We start from the raw sequence: 21,536 nt of genomic DNA, 5'->3' as shown, positions 1-21,536 counted from the left end.
AGTGCCAGATACACAAATAATGCCCCCTCCTGCAGTGCCAGATACAAATAATGCCCCCCGCAGTGCCAGATACACAAATAATGCCCCTCCTGCAGTGCCAGATACACAAATAATGCCCCCCTACTGCAGTGCCATATACAAGTAGTACTCACCAGATACAGTAGTACTGCCCCCGCAGCTTCCGTTCACTTATATGTGTCTAGGGAGGAGATGAGGAGAGGAGAGCCCGGCACTAGCACAGCGCGTGGTGTGCCTCGAGGCTCAGTCTCCTGCTCCGACAGGCGCTACCGCTGACATTTCCAGCCACACGGCCATTTGAAATATGGTGTGGACCACCAGCCAATCAGGAGCTGTCGTGCGCGCTCCATATTAATATGCACCGCCGCCGCATTGAGCTACTGAAAAAGCAGTGCCGAGCTACCTGTCGCTCGCGAGCGACAGGTTGGCGACCGCTGCTATACACACTGTCCTGTGTGTGTGTCATTTCTACACCATGGAGTGCCGCTTCTTATGGGAACGTATTTGAGTAAATGGAAATTTACTGTTGAAGACACCCCAAAAGCTGTATACTCTGACAAGGGAGTGCCAAGCTGAAACAATCGATATATATATATATATATATATACACATACACACACACACATACATATATATATATATATAATATATACAGTACATATATTATATATGTAATATATACATATAGTATATATATATTTACACACGTATATAATAGGATTTTAATTACCTACCGGTAAATCCCTTTTTCGTAGTCCATAAGGGATATTGGGGGAATCTAGTACGATGGGGGTATAGACGGGGTCCAAAGGAGCCGGTGCACTTTAAATGTCTTCACTGGGTGTGCTGGCTCCTCCCCTCTATGCCCCCTCCCACAGGCAGTTATAGGTAAAACAGTGCCCGATGGAGAAAGGACATATATGAGAGAAGGAACATGAAAACAAGGAGTGGTGAGATTTATATACCAGCACACCACTAACATATAACAACCAGCAACGGCTGGTAACAACAACAGCAACAGCTGAACAGGTAACACGTAAAAGAAAACCTGCAGAAAAAGTCAACGCACTGAGCCGAGCGCCCAATATCCCTTATGGACGAGAAAAGGATTTACAAGTAGGTAATTAAAAATCCTATTTTCTCTAGCATCCATAAGGGATATTGGGGGAATCTAGTATGATGGTGATGTCCCAAAGCTTCTGCAATGGGCAGGAACATGCAGAGACTTCTGCAGCACTGCCTACCCAAACTGGGTATCCTCTTTAGCCAGGGTATCAAACTTGTAGAACTTAACAAAAGTGTTCTTCCCTGACCAGATAGCAGCTCGGCACAGTCGAAAGGCCAAAACTCCACGTGCAGCCACCTAGGAATACCCCACCTATCTTGTAGAGTGGGTCTTCAGAGACTTAGGAACAGGCAAGGCTGCCGACACATAGGCCTGTTGGATAGTAAGCCTATGCCAATGAGCAATGGACTGCTTTGAAGCAGGACAACCCTTTTTCTGCGCATCATAGAGCACGAACAAATAATTAGTCTTTCTGATCTGAGCCGTTTGCTTGACAAAGATCTTCAAGGCTCGCACAGCATTCAACGCCTCCGGAGGAGCAGAAGAATCAGAACTGGACGGAACCACAATAGGTTGATTCAGGTTCCTTCGGCAGGAACTGCTGTCTAGTCCGGAGCTCTGCTCTGTCCTCATAAAAGACCAAGTATGGACTTTTACACGATAAGGCCCCCAATTCTGAGACACGTCTAGCAGAAGCCAGGGCCAGTAACATCACCGTCTTCCACGTGAGGTACTTGTCTTCCACAGTCATCAGAGGTTCAAACCAAGAGGACTGTAGAAATTCCAACCCAACATTGAAATCCCAGGGTGCCGTAGGCAGCACAAAAGGAGGTTGTATGTGGAGTACCCCTTGCAAGAAGGTCTGCACTTCTGGCAACACCGCCAATTTCTTCTGGAAGAAAATGGAAAGAGCTGAAATCTGGACCTTAATGGAACCCAGACGCAAGCCCTTATCCACACCAGCCTGCAGAAAACATAAGAAACGTCCCAAGTGGAACTCTGCAGGCGGATACGTGCGATCCTCGCTCCAAAAGACATATCTCCTCCAGATATGATAGTGTTTTGATGTCACAGGTTTCCTGGCCTGAACCATGGTTGCAATAACCTTTTTGGAAAGGCCCTTGTGAGCTAGGATGTTCCGCTCAACCTCCATGCCGTCAAACGAAGTCACCGTAAGTCCGGGTAGACGAATGGTTCTTATTGAAGATCTCTTCTTAGTGGTAGAGGCCAAGGGTCTTCGACGGACATGTCCAGAAGATCCGCATACCACGCACTCCAAGGCCAAACCGGGGCAATCAAAATTGCCCGGACTCCTGGATTTCTGATTCGCTTGAGCACCCTTGGGAGCAACGGAATCGGAGGAAACAGATAGACCAGCCGGAAAGGTCAAGGTAACATCAGTGCATCCACTGTCCTTGCCTGAGGCTCCCTGGTTCATGAGCAATACAAGTGAAGCATCTTGTTGTTCTTCATGTCTATTTGTGGGCAGCACCACCGGTGAATGATCTGTTGGAACACTTGATGGTTGAGACCCCACTCCCCCGGCTGGAGATCGTGATGACACAGGAAGCCCGCTTCCCAGTTGTCCACACCCGGAATGAAGATTGCCGACATTGCTCTTGCATTTCTTTCCACCCAGAGGAGTATCTTTGTCACCTTTCGCATGCAGGCTCTGCTTTTTGTTCCTACTTGCCAATTGATGTACACCACTGCAGTGGCGTTGTCCGACTGTACTTGGATCGCGTGATCCTTGAGCAGAGGAGAGGCCTGTAAGCAGAGCATAGAAGATCGCCCGAAGTTCCAGAATGTTGATCGGAAGGAGGGCTTCGTGGGCTTACCGCCTGCCCTGGAATTGCGCCCCTTGGGTGACAGCTCCCCATCCTCTCAGACTCGCATCCGTTGTGAGGAGGATCCAATCCTGAATTCCGAAACTCCGGCCCTGCAGTAGATTGGAGGACTGCGGCCACCACTGGAGGGAAAATCCTGGCCTGATGTGACAGCCGTATCATCTGGTGCATCTGAAGATGTGATCCGGACCATTTGCTCAGGACATGCAGCTGAAAAGTCCTGGCATGGAACCTCCCATATTGGATCGCCTCGTATGAGGCGACCATCTTTCCCAACAATCTTATGCAAAGATGGATGGACACTCAAGTAGATCGGAGCACCATGCAGACCATCTCCTGAAATGTTCTCACCTTGTCCTCTGGAAGGAACACCTTCTGGGCCACAGTATCCAGCAACATTCCTAGGAACAGGAGCCGCTGAGTTGGCTCCAGGTGGGACTTCAGTAAATTGAGGATCCACCCATGGCATGACAGAAGTTGGATAGTGCAGTCGATATGGAACAACAAAAGCTCCCTGGATCTTGCTTTGATCAGAAGATCATCCAGGTAAGGGACAATATTGACTCCCTGGACCCGGAGCTGGAATATCATCTCCTCCATCACCTTTGTGAACACTCTCGGAGCTGTGGATAGGCTGAAGGGCAGTGCCTGGAATTGGCAGTGATTGTCCAGCAGGGCAAACCTCAGGTACGCCTTATTAGGTGGACAAATCGAATATGGAGATAGGCGTCCTTGATATCCAAGGAAACCATGAATTCCTGTTCTTCCAGGCCCGCAATCACTGCTCGCAAGGATTCCATTTTGAACTTGAACATCTTCAGGTAAGGATTCAAGGACTTTAAATTCAAAATGGGACTTACCGAAACGTCCGGTTTCGGTACCACAAACAGGTTGGAGTAATAATCCCTGCCTCATTGTGGTATTGATACTGGAACTCTGACGTGGGACTGGACCAACTTTAGGATGGCCTGTTGCAACAAAACCTGCATATCTTCCAAAGCTGGTAAGCTTGATTTGAAAAATTGTTGGGGAGGAGCACTATCGAAGTACAGCTTGCAGCCTTGAGAAACAAGAACCCTGAGCCAGGTATCCTGGCAGGAAGCCTCCCAGACACGGCTGAAGTGACGCAGTCGAGCTCCCACCTCGAGATCCCCTTCACCGTCATACTGAGGCCTTAGTGGAAGCAGAACTGGTGCTTTGTTCCTGGGAGCTGGTGCTTGCAGGCTTTCTTGAATTACCTCTGGTGCCCCTAGTCGCCTTGGAGGCACCTCTGGCATAAGATCGAAATCTGTGAGACTGAAAGGACTGTACAGACAGCCCCGGGTAGGAGCGTTTCGCTGGCGGGGCCCCAGAGGGGAGAAACATGGATTTGCCAGCCGTAACTTTGGAAATCCTTGTATCCAATTCAACCCCAAAGAGCCATTCCCCTAAAAAGGGGAGGGATTCCACACTGCTTTTGGATTCCGCGTCTGCTATCCACTGATGCAACCACAAGGCACTGTGCACCGACACTGCCATTGCAGAGGTCCTAGCATTAATGTTCCCCATCTCCTTGAGGGAATCACAGAGGACGCGTGTAGTGTCATGAATGTGCTTTAGGAGGGTCACCATGGTGACCAGGGGCATATCCCCGGAGAGGCCCTCCTGAATTTGAGTGGCCCATGAATGAATGGCATGGGTCATCCAGCAACCCGCAATGACTGGTCTTTTCGATACACCTGCTGCCATGTAAATAGATTTGAGTGTAGCTTCTATTTTCCTATCCCCAGGATCCTTTATGGTAAAGGAGCCCGGGGCAGGCAGCACCGCCTTTTTGGACAGTCGAAAGACTGATACATCAACCACCGGGGTTTCCTCCCAAAATTTCCTACCTTCAGGAGCAAATGGGAAAGTGCGCAAAAACTTTTTTTACACTTGGAATTTTTTATCTGGATTTTTCCAGGCCAACTTGAATAGGTCATCTAACTCTGCAGAATCAGGTAAAGTGACATTAGGCTTGTTTTGTGTTAACAAAAACGACTGCTGTGACGCAGTGTCCTCTAGAGGGAGCTTTAACACATCCCGTATAGCCAGAATTAGGGGTCCAATACCCTGAGCAGAATCGGTATCCCCACTAAGGGGGTCCAAGTCCTCCCCATCCTCCTGTATATCCTCATCTGTGTCAGATAGTAGAGTAGGCAAACCACGCTTTTGTGGTCCTGCATGAGAGGAGGGGGGCTGAGCAACATCTGCCCTAGCAGCTAAATCTGCAACAGCCTGTTGTAGTAGCTGAGTTTTCTGAACATTAGCAGTGAGCTGGGATGACATATCAGACATCATAGTTTTAAGAGACCCTAGCCAGTGGGGCTCTGGACCCTCTCCCCCAGCCCCATCACTGATTTGTGAAGATTGCCTGCATTGTTCACATGAAACAGAATCAGATGATAATGGAGAGAATCTGGTGTGGCATACACTGCACAGCTTGTGTTTACCCATGTTTCACAGTAAGCACAATCACATACACACAGACCATAGCATATTTCAAGCCTGCCCTACTGTATGTGAAAGGAGACACACAGAGAGAAGGACACCATCACACCACTAGCTCTACAGCCCCAGTGAGGCTGTCAGCTAACTTTATCACAGTAAACACTAATAAATTCTGTCCTGTATAGGACACAGATAGTGTACAATAGCGGCTCTCCCCCTTTGCTACACCCTGTACCAGTGTTAAGTTCGTTTAACTTTCAGGAAAAAGCAATACCTTATTACCTTATTACACAAGAGTTCGGGCCGCTGCGGCTGCTAAGTGTGAGTGATAAACCTCTATGAATGTGTACACGTTGCGTAAGCACGCCGACACGCTGTGAGCACAATGTAGCTACACGTGCGGCTGAATACACTTTAACCCCTAACAGGAATGGAATGCGACACCAATTGTATATGTTGTTGTGGTCCAACGCAGCAACAAATATTTACTTAAAAGGGGTACAACAGAAATACAATAATACAAGAGAAAAGCTACAACCAAGAGTACATACGTTTGTTCGCCTGCGCCACCCGTATCCGGTCCTCAGTCAGTTCGGGACCATGGGCAATGCATTGCAATGTTCCTGATGGGGGTTACTCCATGATTATCAGTTCTCCCATTGGGGACTGCAATCACCCTGACTGGGTTTAACTCAACCACTTCATTTCTGTTTGTCTCTATAATACGGGGGCTACTGTCTCTGCATAATGGATGGTCCCATACTTACCGGTGGATATGACCTCACCCGCCCCTCTACTGGAGGGCACCGTCACCGCTCTTACTGGTTGGGCCATGCCCACCTGAGTGTCCTGTATGGTAGCTGCCAGGAAGAGTGCTGATATCATGATAGGCTCGTCATCTTCCTCACAACCTTGGGGAGAATTCAAAACAGGATACAACTTGCAGGGATTAGGGTTAGTACAATTATTATGCATGTTGCTTTTACCGATGTATCATTGGTTGTAGCTGGTTTCTCCCCCATCAACATATGGCGGTGGTGGTGCGCTTGCAATCACATTCTGTCAGGTTTGGAACTTGCCGTGCGAGCCAGCTCCTTTTGCACATCTCCCTCTTGTTGCCATATATTTAAACAGTCGTTATGTCTGATCCTTTGTTTCCTAGATTTGATCATATTCTATTCCTTACGCTCTGTAGTACCTCTGGTTCAAAACGACACATCCTAGGGAATGATGCCCTATCATCAGCATTCATACATACCCATTCGTCACAAAAAGCCTCTGCGTGTGGACCATACTTCCCACACATTATCAACCAAGCGGACCCTCTTGGCCTCAGCTCTCCAGCCTGAACCCTGGCTGCCGAATGTCTCTCGCTTGTGCACTTGGCTCCCATTGTGGGCCTTTTAAACACAATCCCCAAATGAACAATACGAGCAGACGGTGAAAGTCCTCAGAGTTCTCCCACCAACTCCTTCTCCGCTGGCCGTACCACGACTCACTCCAATAGTGACTACCGCATACCCAGTGAGGAGCCTACCAGCTACAGGTTTCTATCCACTGGAAGTTTTGTAGGATGAGAAACACCATATCGATCACCCTTTCCAGTGAATGTCTACCTAGGAAGATTTCCTGAGAGTCAGCGAAAAATTCCTTTTACTATGGACAAATCACGTTTGTGTATGCTTTACACAGCGCGTATGATGAAGCAATTTACGCAAAAGAACGCAAATGGTATCACGTTGCGCCACATATCGCACACACAAACACGCGGTCCAATCGCACAGCGTATAGATACTTGTTATCTATACGCCCTACGATCACTGGAGTCGAATTCACAAGCTGCGCTCCACAGCCAGAGTGTAACACTAAAACCTTAAATCAATACTTCACAATCTATCACGCTCCTTTGCACGTTTTAAAACACACACACTACGTGCTTCAATACCTGATTAATACGCAAGGTTGCAACCCTTACACGCCGCCGAGCCTCTGCCAACTCAGCGTCTCCACGGGATTCCCGTTTTCCGGGGGTTCAATACGTCCACTCCTACCTTCCACTCGCACAAATACACAGTGTTTTTCTGTACAGAAAAAATATCACTCCCTTTGATTGAAAGCCTGTCCCAGAGGTAGTACACTTTAAACAAACTGTTATTGTAATCTGTTTTTAAAATCGGATAGTTATTTGTACAACTACAAATCCTTTACCCCGCCTTAACTTGAACTATCGTGTGGTTATAACTTGCGCTCTCTTCGTCACGTAACAGTGCGTATGCACGCAACCGTGCGTTCCCGTGCTACGTGCATGTTTCTGTACGTTTACCACACACAACGTGCCACGTGTTCACGCCTGAATAAACCACGCTATATCACAATAAATGTGAGCAACAAAATGCTACTGCCCACTTACACAATTGTTTGTCACACTCGCCGGAAGTTACCCCCAAAGGTAATCCTCCTTCAAGTGTTTACCTATACCAGGGGTGGGGAGCCTCATGCCCGAGGGCCGTATAAGGCCCTCAAAGCCACTTGATCCGGCCCGGCCAGGCTCACCTAAACGAGAGGAGATGCCGAGTGCCCACTGAGATTTTACCACCAGCGGGCGCCCGGCTCCTCAGCAGCAGCCGGATGCAGGAGCTCACTCCTGAGCTCCAGCTTCTGGCTCAGGCAGTGTACATGTGTGGCTGTGCGGCGCTATGGGAGAGACGTCATGACATTTCTCCCATAGTTCCGATGAGAGGGACGGCAGCGGTCCGGAAGCAGGAGCAGGGCTGGTGAGCATTGTATTTTTTTTCTGTCTTTTAATGTGTGTGTGTAAGCGGCACTACTAGGGGGCATATTTAATGGGGCATAACTACAGGGGGCAAAACTACAGAGGACATATTTAATGGGGCATAACAACTGACAGAGGGCATATCTAATGGGGCATAACAACTGACTGGGGGCAAATCTAATCGGGCATAACAAGTGACTGGGGGCAGGCTAATTTTTAAGTTGATAATTTTTGTATGGCCCCCGAAGGATTTTATAAATATCCAAATGGTCCTTGGTAGAAAAAAGGTTCCCCACCCCTGACCTAAACGTTTAGGCAGGAACTGTGTTTCGTGTTTTTATAATTATTCCCTTAACAAACTATCTCAAATATATAGCATATAAACGTATCCGACTTTATACAGATCTAAAATGACTATTATAACCTATGGCAACAATATGTGAGAATGTATGCAAACTATCGGTACGCTTTGTGCACGCTTTTGCGCCAAAAGTTACACACACAACAATAAACGTCTTTTTTCCTGTTTGTCTGTCGGTTCGCACCAGCACCTCTAAGACTATACAAAAAAGACGACCAATTGTATGTTATGTTATGGTCCAATGCAGCAACAAATATTTACTTAAAAGGGGGTACAACAGAAATACAATAATACAAGAGAAAAGCTTCAACCAAGAGTACATACGTTTGTTCGCCTGCGCCACCAGGATCCGGTCCTCAGTCAGTCTAGCAAGATGACCTTCAGAGAATTAGACTGGGACCAGCCAGGAGGCCTGGCTTTTATACATTTGTCCAAAACATAGTACAAAGGAAACTGTAAGCTTGTCACAATCCTGACTGTAGGTTTTATATTTGGTGACTTACCCCTGCCATCTGTCCTGGATCCTGTGTCTTTTCACTCACGGAGTTAAACAGCTTGTCAGTTTTCCTGAGTTCTCTGCCTGAGAGGTAATAGTTAATTAGCTCCACCTGTGGTGATCTCCTGTGTGAGACTGAATTCAGTAATCTAAAAGCAAGCATCCTGTGTTTTGCAGAAGTCCAGGCTTCAGTGTTCTCTTGGCCTGCTAGGCCTCATTCTACATCACAGCCTTGGCTAGAGTAGTCACATGACAGTGACATCACCTAATCCTGCCCACCAATCATCAAGGACCAGGAAGTATAAATCAGGAGGCTGAGTTGGAATCTGGGCCAGTTCCTTGTGTCACATACAGCTTTGTGTGGGTCTTAAGCTGAGCTCCCTAAAGGTAACCTTTGTACCTAAGTTCCTGTGGAAACTCTGTTCCCTTGTTACCGTTTGGTTTATTTGTGTGTTGCCATTTGATTTCACCATTTCCCTGAGTCTCAATGTAAAGGTACAGCTGCAATGTTTCGTCTTAAAGGCACAGTACTGAATTCCGTGTTCTCCACTGAAAACCACAGCTGTCGTGTTTCAGTTTTACTACTGTTGTAGTTGGGATCTCCAGGCCTCAGTACCTCCGTGCCTCAGCACCTCCGTGCTTCCAGCACCTCAGTATCTCCGTGACTCAGCATCTCCGTGCCTCAGCACCTCAGTGCCTCAGCATCTCAGTGCCTCAGCACCTCCGTGCTTCCAGCACCTCCGTGCATCAGTACCTCCGTACCTCCGTGCCTCAGTACCTCCGTGCCTCAGTACCTCCGTGCCTCAGTACCTCCGTGCTTCCAGCACCTCCGTGCCACAGCACCTCCGTGCCTCAGTACCTCCGTGCCTCAGCATCTACGTGCTTCCAGCACCTCCGTGCCTCAGCACCCCTACGCACCCCAGTGTCTCTACGCACCCCAGTGCCTCCACGCACCTCAGTGCCTCCACGCACCTCAGTGTCTCCAAGCACCTCAGTGCCTCCACGCACCTCAGTGCCTCCACGTACCTCAGTGTCTCCAAGCACCTCAGTGTCTCCAAGCATCTCAGTGTCTCCAAGCATCTCAGTGTCTCCAAGCACCTCAGTGTCTCCAAGCACCTCAGTGTCCGCAAGCACCTCAGTGTCCGCAAGCACCTCAGTGTCCGCAAGCACCTCAGTGTCCGCAAGCACCTCAGTGTCCGCAAGCACCTTAGTGTCTCCAAGCACCCCGTGCCCTTTAGCACAATTATACCTGGTATTCTTCACTGATTCATCAGTGCCTTTCCAGTTCTGTCTTTCAGGAGACCTTCAGCATGCCTCCTGTCTGCCGACCTAATCCTGCATGAGGAGAACCTAGATTCGGCCATCTCTGCTGCGGTTCCTCTTCCCAGTCACCGGAAGAAACCCAGAGTCCACAACAGTCCCAAACCAGGTCAGTGGTAGTATTCATATAATCCTCCAGTCGCCCGCACAGACTTCACTAACACCGGGTTCACAAAACCTTAGTCATGACAGTAGGAACTGGCCACATGGACCCGGCCGAAAGTGTTAGTCTGACGCATGACCTCCTAAGCAATATTGCAGGACGCTTGGAAGGTCTGGAGTCGACTCAGCATCGATTGGCACAGTGTCTGCAGCGGAATTCGTCCTCCAGAGATTCTATGACCTTCTGCTCTAAGACTCCTGACCAACTGCAGATTTTCTACCAGATGTTACTACAGTTACAAGAACTTTTGCCTAGTATTCTCTCTGTGATGCCTGATCTCCTCAGGAATACTACCAACGTTGTTGATCCTGTTTTGTCCCATCCAGTTAATAGAGTCTCTTCCTCTGCGCAAGGGAAAGTTTTTCATCAGAGCTATCCACGGCCCAAGCTCTCTGAAGCTGAACGTCAGCGGCGTAAGGAGCTACATCTCTGTCTTTACTGTGGAAATTCTGGTCATTTTGTTAAAGACTGCATTCTTCGCAAGCCAGGTAATAGTGACAAATCTCAGTATCATAGTGCTCATGTCTACAAGTCATCCACAGTATCCGATCCTTCTGCTGCTGACGGGGGTATCAAGAAGGCTACTCTTCTGAGAGAGACTCAAATTTATGACTGGGGTCCGGTGGTTAAAAGACCTTATCCCAAGTTGGGTGTCCAGAGAAGAATGTTCAAGCCATTTACAGTCACAGAGGAGTCCGTGTCCACAGCCCCAGGAGGGGCGTCTTCAGAGCGTCCAGCCCCAGGAGAGGCGTCTTCAGAGCGTCCAGCCCCAGAGAGTCTTCAGAGTGCTGCCCAGCCAGTGAGTCTTCAGAGTGCTGCCCAGCCAGAGATTCTACAGAGTGCTGCCCAGCCAGAGATTCTACAGAGTGCTGCCCAGCCAGAGAGTCTACAGAGTGCTGCCCAGCCAGAGAGTCTACAGAGTGCTGCCCAGCCAGAGAGTCTACAGAGTGCTGCCCAGCCAGAGATTCTACAGAGTGCTGCCCAGCCAGAGATTCTACAGAGTGCTGCCCAGCCAGAGATTCTACAGAGTGCTGCCCAGCCAGAGATTCTACAGAGTGCTGCCCAGCCCCGTGAAGAGGGGGCTCTTGCCTCAGCCCAGCCCCGTGAAGAGGGGGCTCTTGCCTCAGCCCAGCCCCGTGAAGAGGGGGTTCTTGCCTCAGCCCAGCCCCGTGAAGAGGGGGCTCTTGCCTCAGCCCAGCCCCGTGAAGAGGGGGCCCTTGCCTCAGCCCAGCCCCGTGAAGTGGGGGCTCTTGCCTCAGCCCAGCCCTGTGAAGAAAGGGCTCAGCCCGTCCCGGTTCCAGCCGGTCCAGCAATACTCCAGGCCCTGCCTGGTCAGTCCGTCCCGGTTCCAGCCGGTCCAGCAATACTCCAGGCCCAGCCCTGTGAAGAAAGGGCTCAGCCCGTCCCGGTTCCAGCCGGTCCAGCAATACTCCAGGCCCTGCCTGGTCAGTCCGTCCCGGTTCCAGCCGGTCCATCAATACTCCAGGCTCCGCCTGGTCAGTCCGTCCCGGTTCCAGCCGGTCCAGCAATACTCCAGGCCCAGCTTGGCCAGTCTGTTCCGGTTCCAGCCGGTCCATCAATACTCCAGGCTCCGCCTGGTCAGTCCGTCCCGGTTCCAGCCGGTCCAGCAATACTCCAGGACCAGCCTGGTCCGTCTCCTTTGGCTCCAGCCAATTCAAGTATCCTTGGATCCAATCCAGTCCTACTCGTCCAGCCAAAGCTTTCTTCAGTTTCATCCTCTAAGCTTTCGTCTGATGGTTTTCCACCTATTTACTTTGATGGAGATTTATTGCAATATGCCGCTCTGGTTGAACAATTTCTCTCTCGGATGGAGTCTGATCCTTCAGGTGCAGTAACTCTTTCCAACGTTACTCGATATCTGTTCCTGGCATTCAGAGGAAGAGCTTTGGAGTGGGCCAACATGCTCTTTGAGAGTAATGATCCTGTGTTCCATGACTTACAGACTTTCAGTAACGCTGTAGTTAAAGAATTTAGTCCTAAACCTTTGGAATCTGCATCAACGAAGGTCCTAAATTCTTCTGTATGAATTTCTCAAGTTCCTCTAAGATTCAAGATGGGTGTCCGGAGTCCACCCTTGAAGAGGGGGATACTGTCACAATCCTGACTGTAGGTTTTATATTTGGTGACTTACCCCTGCCATCTGTCCTGGATCCTGTGTCTTTTCACTCACGGAGTTAAACAGCTTGTCAGTTTTCCTGAGTTCTCTGCCTGAGAGGTAATAGTTAATTAGCTCCACCTGTGGTGATCTCCTGTGTGAGACTGAATTCAGTAATCTAAAAGCAAGCATCCTGTGTTTTGCAGAAGTCCAGGCTTCAGTGTTCTCTTGGCCTGCTAGGCCTCATTCTACATCACAGCCTTGGCTAGAGTAGTCACATGACAGTGACATCACCTAATCCTGCCCACCAATCATCAAGGACCAGGAAGTATAAATCAGGAGGCTGAGTTGGAATCTGGGCCAGTTCCTTGTGTCACATACAGCTTTGTGTGGGTCTTAAGCTGAGCTCCCTAAAGGTAACCTTTGTACCTAAGTTCCTGTGGAAACTCTGTTCCCTTGTTACCGTTTGGTTTATTTGTGTGTTGCCATTTGATTTCACCATTTCCCTGAGTCTCAATGTAAAGGTACAGCTGCAATGTTTCGTCTTAAAGGCACAGTACTGAATTCCGTGTTCTCCACTGAAAACCACAGCTGTCGTGTTTCAGTTTTACTACTGTTGTAGTTGGGATCTCCAGGCCTCAGTACCTCCGTGCCTCAGCACCTCCGTGCTTCCAGCACCTCAGTATCTCCGTGACTCAGCATCTCCGTGCCTCAGCACCTCAGTGCCTCAGCATCTCAGTGCCTCAGCACCTCCGTGCTTCCAGCACCTCCGTGCATCAGTACCTCCGTGCCTCAGTACCTCCGTGCCTCAGTACCTCCGTGCCTCAGTACCTCCGTGCTTCCAGCACCTCCGTGCCACAGCACCTCCGTGCCTCAGTACCTCCGTGCATCAGCATCTACGTGCTTCCAGCACCTCCGTGCCTCAGCACCCCTACGCACCCCAGTGTCTCTACGCACCCCAGTGCCTCCACGCACCTCAGTGCCTCCACGCACCTCAGTGTCTCCAAGCACCTCAGTGCCTCCACGCACCTCAGTGCCTCCACGTACCTCAGTGTCTCCAAGCACCTCAGTGTCTCCAAGCACCTCAGTGTCTCCAAGCATCTCAGTGTCTCCAAGCATCTCAGTGTCTCCAAGCATCTCAGTGTCTCCAAGCACCTCAGTGTCTCCAAGCACCTCAGTGTCCGCAAGCACCTCAGTGTCCGCAAGCACCTCAGTGTCCGCAAGCACCTCAGTGTCCGCAAGCACCTCAGTGTCCGCAAGCACCTTAGTGTCTCCAAGCACCCCGTGCCCTTTAGCACAATTATACCTGGTATTCTTCACTGATTCATCAGTGCCTTTCCAGTTCTGTCTTTCAGGAGACCTTCAGCATGCCTCCTGTCTGCCGACCTAATCCTGCATGAGGAGAACCTAGATTCGGCCATCTCTGCTGCGGTTCCTCTTCCCAGTCACCGGAAGAAACCCAGAGTCCACAACAGTCCCAAACCAGGTCAGTGGTAGTATTCATATAATCCTCCAGTCGCCCGCACAGACTTCACTAACACCGGGTTCACAAAACCTTAGTCATGACAAAGCTCTTCTTTCATAGGTCAAAGGGTTGGTCATTTACAGTATGTGAGGGGTCAAAGGTCGGTTTAAATAGATGGGCGATGCCTGGTCCAGGTGTACTTGCAGATGTCCTCCACTGGGTTCCCGCCGAATATCAGGAGTACAGTAATTACAGTGAGATATTGATATTGTATTCCTGCACACATCTATGCGCAGGAGCATCCTATACTCTGCAAACTGTGATCGGAATATTGCCCTTGAAATACTGTACATGTGGATACCAAACACCATGTCCTAACCTAATTCTGTCCCCTCACATCTTGCAATGTTGAATATCTCTATTGTTCCATTTCTGAAACAAATGTAACTTGCTGGTGTGGTGCGCGTAGACTATGTGTAAATTATGCACTATGTGGATAAAAATAAGATTTTACTCACCGGTAAATCTATTTTTCGTAGTCCGTAGTGGATGCTGGGACTCCGTAAGGACCATGGGGAATAGCGGCTCCGCAGGAGACTGGGCACAACTAAAAGAAAGCTTTAGGTCTACCTGGTGTGCACTGGCTCCTCCCTCTATGACCCTCCTCCAGACCTCAGTTAGGATACTGTGCCCGGAAGAGCTGACACAATAAGGAAGGATTTTGAATCCCGGGTAAGACTCATACCAGCCACACCAAACACACCGTATAACTCATGATACTATACCCAGTTAACAGTATGAACAACAACTGAGCCTCACAACAGATGGCTCAACAATAACCCTTTAGTTAAACAATAACTATATACAAGTATTGCAGACAATCCGCACTTGGGATGGGCGCCCAGCATCCACTACGGACTACGAGAAATAGATTTACCGGTGAGTAAAATCTTATTTTCTCTGACGTCCTAAGTGGATGCTGGGACTCCGTAAGGACCATGGGGATTATACCAAAGCTCCCAAACGGGCGGGAGAGTGCGGATGACTCTGCAGCACCAAATGGGCAAACTCTAGGTCCTCCTCAGCCAGGGTGTCAAACTTGTAGAATTTAGCAAATGTGTTTGACCCCAACCAAGTAGCTGCTCGGCAAAGTTGTAGAGCCGAGATCCCTCGGGCAGCCGCCCAAGAAGAGCCCACCTTCCTCGTGGAATGGGCTTTCACTGATTTAGGATGCGGCAGTCCAGCCGCAGAATGTGCAAGCTGAATCGTACTACAGATCCAGCGAGCAATAGTCTGCTTTGAAGCAGGAGCACCCAGCTTGTTGGGTGCATACAGGATAAACAACGAGTCAGTTTTCCTGACACTAGCTGTCCTGGAAACATAAATTCTCAGGGCCCTGACTACGTCCAACAACTTGGAAGCCTCCAAGTCTTTAGTAGCCGCAGGCACCACGATAGGTTGGTTCAAATGAAAGGCTGATACCACCTTAGGGAGAAACTGGGGACGAGTCCTCAATTCTGCCCTATCCATATGGAAAATCAGATAAGGGCTTTTACATGACAAAGCCGCCAATTCTGACACACGCCTGGCCGAAGCCAAGGCCAACAGCATGACCACTTTCCACGTGAGATATTTTAATTCCACGGTTTTAAGTGGCTCAAACCAATGTGACTTTAGGAAATCCAACACCACGTTGAGATCCCAAGGTGCCACTGGAGGCACAAAAGGGGGCTGAATATGCAGCACTCCCTTAACAAAAGTCTGAACTTCAGGTAGTGAAGCCAGTTCTCTCTGGAAGAAAATCGATAGAGCCGAAATCTGGACCTTAATGGAACCCAATTTTAGGCCCATAGTCACCCCTGACTGTAGGAAGTGCAGAAAACGGCCCAGCTGAAATTCCTCCGTTGGGGCCTTCCTGGCCTCACACCACGCAACATATTTTCGCCAAATGCGGTGATAATGGTTTGCGGTCACTTCTTTCCTAGCTTTAATCAGCGTAGGAATGACTTCCTCCGGAATGCCCTTTTCCTTCAGGATCCGGTGTTCAACCGCCATGCCGTCAAACGCAGCCGCAGTAAGTCTTGGAACAGACAGGGCCCCTGCTGCAGCAGGTCCTGTCTGAGCGGCAGAGGCCATGGGTCCTCTGAGATCATTTCTTGAAGTTCCGGGTACCAAGCTCTTCTTGGCCAATCCGGAACAATGAGTATAGTTCTTACTCCTCTTCTCCTTATTATCCTCAGTACCTTGGGTATGAGAGGAAGAGGATGGAACACATAAACCGACCGGTACACCCACGGTGTCACTAGAGCGTCCACAGCTATCGCCTGAGGATCTCTAGACCTGGCGCAATATCTTTCTAGCTTTTTGTTTAGGCGGGACGCCATCATGTCCACCTGTGGCATTTCCCAACGGTTTACAATCAGTTGGAAGACTTCTGGATGAAGTCCCCACTCTCCCGGGTGGAGGTCGTGCCTGCTGAGGAAGTCTGCTTCCCAGTTGTCCACTCCCGGAATGAACACTGCTGACAGTGCTAACACGTGATTTTCCGCCCATCGGAGAATCCTTGTGGCTTCTGCCATCGCCGTCCTGCTTCTTGTGCCGCCCTGTCGGTTTACATGGGCGACTGCCGTGATGTTGTCTGACTGGATCAGTACCGGCTGGTTTTGAAGCAGGGGTTTTGCCTGACTTAGGGCATTGTAAATGGCCCTCAGTTCCAGAATATTTATGTGTAGGGACGTCTCCTGACTTGACCATAGTCCTTGGAAGTTTCTTCCCTGTGTGACTGCCCCCCAGCCTCGAAGGCTGGCATCCATGGTCACCAGGACCCAGTCCTGTATGCCGAATCTGCGGCCCTCTTGAAGATGAGCACTTTGCAGCCACCACAGGAGAGACACCCTGGTCCTTGGAGACAAGGTTATCAGCCGATGCATCTGAAGATGCGAACCGGACCACTTGTCCAACAGGTCCCACTGAAAAGTTTTCGCATGGAACCTGCCGAATGGAATTGCTTCGTAGGAAGCTACCATTTTTCCCAGGACTCGCGTGCAGTGATGCACCGACACCTGTTTTGGTTTTAGGAGGCCTCTGACTAGAGATGACAGCTCCTTGGCCTTCTCCTCCGGGAGAAACACTTTTTTCTGTACTGTGTCCAGAACCATCCCCAGGAACAGTAGACGTGTCGTAGGGACCAGCTGTGACTTTGGAATATTTAGAATCCAACCGTGCTGTTGTAGCACCTCCCGATATAGTGCTACCCCGACCAACAACTGCTCCCTGGACCTCGCCTTTATCAGGAGATCGTCCAAGTACGGGATAATTAAAACTCCCTTTTTTCGAAGGAGTATCATCATTTCGGCCATTACCTTGGTAAATACCCTCGGTGCCGTGGACAGACCAAACGGCAACGTCTGGAATTGGTAATGACAATCCTGTACCACAAATCTGAGGTACTCCTGGTGAGGATGGTAAATGGGGACATGCAGGTAAGCATCCTTGATGTCCAGTGATACCATGTAATCCCCCTCGTCCAGGCTTGCAATAACCGCCCTGAGCGATTCCATCTTGAACTTGAATTTTTTTATATATGTGTTCAAGGATTTCAAATTTAAAATGGGCCTCACCGAACCGTCCGGTTTCGGTACCACAAACATTGTAGAATAGTAACCCCGTCCTTGTTGAAGGAGGGGCACCTTGACTATCACCTGCTGGGAATACAGCTTGTGTATTGCCTCTAACACTGCCTCCCTGCCTGAGGGAGTTGTAGGCAAGGCAGATTTGAGGAAACGGCGGGGGGGAGACGTCTCGAATTCCAGCTTGTACCCCTGAGATACTACTTGAAGGATCCAGGGATCCACCCGTGAGCGAGCCCACTGATTGCTGAAGTTTTTGAGACGGGCCCCCACCGTACCTGGCTCCGCCTGTGGAGCCCCAGCGTCATGCGGCGGACTTGGAGGAAGCGGGGGAGGACTTTTGCTCCTGGGAACTGGCTGTATGCTGCAGCTTTTTCCCTCTACCTCTGCCTCTGGGCAGAAAGGACGCGCCTTTAACCCGCTTGCTCTTATGGGGCCGAAAGGACTGTACCTGATAATACGGTGCTTTCTTTGGCTGTGAGGGAACATGGGGTAAAATGCTGACTTCCCAGCTGTTGCTGTGGAAACGAGGTCCGAGAGACCATCCCCGAACAACTCCTCACCCTTATAAGGCAAAACTTCCATGTGCCTTTTAGAATCTGCATCACCTGTCCACTGCCGAGTCCATAACCCTCTCCTGGCAGAAATGGACATTGCACTTATTTTAGATGCCAGCCGGCAAATATCCCTCTGTGCATCTCTCATGTATAAGACTGCATCTTTAATATGCTCTACGGTTAGCAATATAGTGTCCCTGTCTAGGGTATCAATATTTTCCGACAGGGAATCTGACCACGCAGCTGCAGCACTGCACATCCATGCTGAAGCAATAGCTGGTCTCAGTATAATACCTGTGTGTGTATATACAGACTTCAGGATAGCCTCCTGCTTCCTATCAGCAGGCTCCTTTAGGGCGGCCGTATCCGGAGACGGTAGTGCCACCTTCTTTGACAAGCGTGTGAGCGCTTTATCCACCCTAGGGGATGTTTCCCAACGTGACCTATCCTCTGGCGGGAAAGGGTACGTCATTAGTAACCTTTTAGAAATTACCAGTTTCTTATCGGGGGAAGCCCACGCTTCTTCACACACTTCATTTAATTCCTCAGATGGGGGAAAAACTACTGGTAGTTTTTTCTCTCCAATCATAATACCCTTTTTTGTGGTTCCTGGGGTAACATCAGAAATGTGCAACACATTTTTCATTGCCTCAATCATGTAACGTGTGGCCCTATTGGAAGTTACATTAGTCTCATTGTCGTCGACACTGAGTCAGTATCCGTGTCGACATCTGTGTCTGCCATCTGAGGTAGAGGGCGTTTTAGAGCCCCTGATGGCTTTTGAGATGCCTGGGCAGGCACAGGCTGAGAAGCCGGCTGTCCCATATTTGGTATGTCGTCAAACCTTTTATGTAAGGAGTTGACACTTTCACGTAATTCCTTCCACAAGTCCATCCACTCAGGTGTCGGCCCCGCAGGGGGTGACATCACATTTATCGGCATCTGCTCCGCCTCCACATAAGCCTCCTCATCAAACATGTTGACACAGCCGTACCGACACACCGCACACACACAGGGAATGCTCTGACAGAGGACAGGACCCCACAAAGCCCTTTGGGGAGACAGAGAGAGAGTATGCCAGCACACACCAGAGCGCTATATAACACAGGGATGAACACTATAACTGAGTGATTTTCCCTTATAGCTGCTTATATATATACTGCTGCGCCTAAATTTAGTGCCCCCCCTCTCTTTTTTACCCTTTGTAGTCTTGAAACTGCAGGGGAGAGCCTGGGAGCGATCCTCCCAGCGGAGCTGTGAGGGAAAAATGGCGCCAGTGTGCTGAGGGAGATAGCCTCGCCCCTTTTTCGGCGGACTTCTCCCGCGTTTTAATAAATCTCTGGCAGGGGTATTTTTCACATATATAGCCTCTAGGACTATATATTGTGATTTTTTTTTGCCAGCCAAGGTGTTAATATTGCTGCTCAGGGCGCCCCCCCCAGCGCCCTGCACCCATCAGTGACCGGAGTGTGAGGTGTGCATGAGGAGCAATGGCGCACAGCTGCAGTGCTGTGCGCTACCTTGTTGAAGACCGAAGTCTTCTGCCGCCGATTTTCAGGACCATCTTCTTGCTTCTGGCTCTGTAAGGGGGACGGCGGCGCGGCTCCGGGACCGGACGATCGAGGTCGGGCCCTGTGTTCGATCCCTCTGGAGCTAATGGTGTCCAGTAACCTAAGAAGCCCAAGCTAGCTGCAAGCAGGTAGGTTCGCTTCTTCTCCCCTTAGTCCCTCGTAGCAGTGAGTCTGTTGCCAGCAGATCTCACTGAAAATAAAAAAATCTAAAATATACTTTCTTTTCTAGGAGCTCAGGAGAGCCCCTAGTGTGCATCCAGCTCAGCCTGACACAAGATTCTAACTGAGGTCTGGAGGAGGGTCATAGAGGGAGGAGCCAGTGCACACCAGGTAGACCTAAAGCTTTCTTTTAGTTGTGCCCAGTCTCCTGCGGAGCCGCTATTCCCCATGGTCCTTACGGAGTCCCAGCATCCACTTAGGACGTAAGAGAAATATCAGTTATGTCTTGTGGCTTTTCCATGCGAATGCGTATGCCACTGTATTTACTAATACCACGCGCTAATACGCAGGGCTTCGTGAGCCACTGTATGCAGCGTGCGGGTATGCGCACTTAGGGCAGAACAAGCACACGCATGGAGGCCACTCTGTGTGGTGTTTGCACGTGATGAATATGGGCATAATATTTTCGATGACGGTCCACCCTTTGGCAGTAAACAATAACTGCCACACATACTAGTAACACAGAAAATATTACATTTACAATATGTACAACGTTCGGGTAACGGGAAGAGTTGTAGGTGGGAAATATATAGCCTAGTGGGAAAGGAGAAAGGCATGTATTTATGGGTAAATGTCTGAGGGGGATGTATCATCGTGCCGTATAAGTTCTAAGGTAAGCTTCGAGGTATTGCGAAGTATACATTTAATCCTTCTCATCCCTTATTAAGGGTCTGTACATGGGCAAACAAACACTACCAAGCTCTTTCTAGGCAAGGGCCATTAGCCCTCACCTTGTCCGGCTTCTTATAATAACAAATGGGGAGCACATTTATCTGATGATACATGTAGGGAGATGTATGTGTATGCCATTATGTGTGGATAAGGTTTATCGACTATGTGTGTTATTAACTGAAGTTTGCAGAGATGAGAGTAAGACATATAAAGATACATTCACATAAATTTTGGGCACACTGATGTCTCTTCCGGTTGTAGGTCTCTGGGTAGAGGGGAAAACAGAAAGATGGTGAAAGAAACAGGCCATGAAATTAATTTGCATTCCTTATCACAACACTGTTTCTACGGTTGGGTCATACATCAAATCTTCTGCTGTTATAATGCCCCCGCTCCTTAGACTCATTAATTTTATCTTATGCTTTCGCCGCGTCAAAATTCGAACACATCGGAATATCAGACCGATAATTATGACGACACCTAGGATACAGGGGAGAAACTTTCCCACACTTGCAATTACACTTTGTGCCCACTCTCCTAACCCAGAGAACCATTTGAGTGGGTTCAACCATGAGGCTCAGCCGGTCAATTCATTACCCACAGCCGCTAAAGTAAGGTTGTGTTTCCTTCTGAACTCCCACTTCAACTGCAAGATCTCGTCCATCTTTTCATCGATGATCTCCGTTGGGTCTTCAGTACTGTTTGTAATATAAGTACAGCACTTCACACCATACTGAGTTGCCAGAGTAACACAGTACCCACCTGTCACGGCCGTAACGTCATTTAAGACCATC

The sequence above is a fragment of the Pseudophryne corroboree genome, chromosome 2 (assembly GCF_028390025.1).
Source record: "Pseudophryne corroboree isolate aPseCor3 chromosome 2, aPseCor3.hap2, whole genome shotgun sequence".
NCBI classification, from domain to species: Eukaryota; Metazoa; Chordata; class Amphibia; order Anura; family Myobatrachidae; genus Pseudophryne; species Pseudophryne corroboree.
Note: the sequence above shows the minus strand (reverse complement) of the source record.